The sequence below is a fragment of the Clinocottus analis genome, unplaced genomic scaffold, assembly GCF_023055335.1.
Source record: "Clinocottus analis isolate CAN_PGR_092001 unplaced genomic scaffold, fCliAna1.0.p SCAF_10, whole genome shotgun sequence".
In the NCBI taxonomy this organism is placed as follows: Eukaryota; Metazoa; Chordata; class Actinopteri; order Perciformes; family Cottidae; genus Clinocottus; species Clinocottus analis.
The window spans coordinates 8,296,121-8,298,620 of record NW_027175821.1 but is presented as its reverse complement, the minus strand read 5'-3'; positions in this window follow the sequence as shown (position 1 = coordinate 8,298,620).

Here is a 2,500-nt window from a genome sequence, read left to right as displayed (position 1 = left end):
ATGTTGTGTTATTTAAGATGGACTTTAAATCAAAAAACTGTTTAACTCATCTAGTTTGAGACAAAGTCCACAGCACTGTTGCAGCTGCACTTACTCAATGCCGCAGAATGCTCATGCTAAGGTGTTAATGCTTAGCAAGTATCCTATATTGTTCACCATTTTTTAGAGTGTTAGAATACTAACATTCAGCTAAAACTGATTGGGAAAAAATAAAATAAAAAACAGTGAAAAGTCAGAGGATTCATCCTCTGGATATCCATGTATTTCTGAATCAAATGTCAAGGCAATTCATCCAATACACGATAAGATATTCAGTCTGAACGTAAGTGGTGGACCAACAGACCAAATCTTGAATAAATAAGTCAGTGAATGCAAATGTGTTGTCACAACTGTCATGGTAACACATTGTTAGAAGCAGAACCAATCCACATGTTCACCATTCTGTCTCAGCTCCCTTATGATCTATGCCATAAATACATCATTATGCTAATAGAGCAACATGTGTCATGTTACATTATAGACTGCACAGTGGTATACTGTATGTCATCGACACGGAGAATGAATGCCGCCTTGTGAAGTGTCTGCTACAGCAATACGCTACTTTAGCTGCAGGCTGTACAGAGAGCGAAGCAGAACAGAGGGAGGGAGCACTGGAGCTGAAACCAGAGAGCGGGCCCAGCCCAGCCCGACCGGCGGCCCACCACCACCTCTGCAGCCTCCCTCAAGCCTTCATGTGATCCCCTCTCCAGAAGCCAACAAGTAGAGGAAATGTCAGTCTTCTAGGCAGCCAGGAAACCTCCATGCCCAAACAAGGAGTTTCCTGCCCTGACACGGCTCTTCCTGTGGGCTATGTAAGGACCTTCCTGCCCTCTCTCCCTCTCTCTCTCCCCTGTTCTCTCTCTCTCTCTCTCTCTCTCTCTCTCTCTCTCTCTCTCTCTCTCTCTCTCTCTCTCTCTCTCTCTCCCACTCTTTTGGCAGGCTGCCCTTCGGCAAGCTGCCTCAGTAAAATCCTTTTTTTTCTTCTTGTTTTGAGGCACTTCTGAAGTCCATGTGGGGGTTTCACTGCGTTTTCATTAACTTGAAAGATATACAATTAAACATATTGATTGTTTATACTCTAACTTACTTCTTATTAATTCCAGGCATATTCAAAATGTTGAAACTTGGGGCTGTGTCTATGAAACTCCAGAACCACACCCAGGTGTTCATGTTATTGATTGGCCAAGTATTCTGTCTTCTTACCTCAATTAAAGCTGATGTCTTTCCCTGGTTGGCTCCAACAGTTTCTGCTCATCGACTATGAGAAATTGCTACAGGAAATAAACTTTTTAGTCAAGCAATAGCGGTATGGCTGCACATTTATGGTCCCCAGAGGATGAAGCCGACTGACTTTGGTGTTCTCCTGACTCTTCATCGTCAGCGTAAGTTAAAATAAGATAATCCACTATTAGTCCCAGAAAGTTAACAAATTTGAGATCGACAATTATGGTTTAGCGAGTGAGTGAAATGTTGCAACAACTTTTGGATCGAGTGCCATGAACATGGATTTCAGTTAGCAGCCCTTCAGGATGAAGTGTAATATATTGTGTGTGATGCATTCATTTTATAACACCAACATCAGGTCAAAATGATACATTTCTAATACTTTGGTTTATGACCAAATACCCGCAAAAATATAAAAACCTCAGTTGTAATTTGTGTGCTAAAAGGTGAAAATATATAAAGCTAACATGGTAAATTAAGAAGTGTTAGCATATAGCACAGAGCTTTTTGTTTGTCTTGATTATTTTATGCCAGATACACATGGGCCAATTCTAATCATCAGTTATCTGAAGATAACAAGTGAATGTTGTTACACTGACTCTACTACTACAATGGTTTCATTGCTACAAAGGAGAAAAACTATATTTGTAAATATGCTACAGTAGAAACAACCAAAACCTTCTGTCAGTCAGTCACCAGATCCATCACACGCCAATATACCGTATGACGGTCCACACACACAAACAGGCTATTGTGCGTCAGTGCATTTGCTAATGTGCACAATCCTGGTCTATCACACAGAGACAAATCCCTGTCTGCCACCACAGCAGTATGTGACACAGTATTTATCTTGCAGCTGTAGTTAGCCCCGAGTGGTACATTTCATCTGTACCACTTTCAATTGTATTCAGACGTGGGAGTGGGAGCACCGGGTTGCTTCGCTGTATCTCTATCTCTCTCATAAAGCACAGCAGCGTGCCACCGTTACATTATCTGATTTATGGCAAAGGGGGGCGAGTGAGAGGCTTTGCAGCTCAGAGCAGGTTGGCAGTGTATAACAACTGGGTCTTTTGTACAGAACAGTGGAGTCTTTTTCTTCTGAAATCCATTACTGTAAACAGTATTGAGGGATGGATGGATAGATAGAAGCATTTCATTGGGCATGATTTGGTTGTGAAAGAAGGAAAGGACATTCATCCACTTCCCATCCGCTAGTTTACTGCGATGCGTTGCGTAC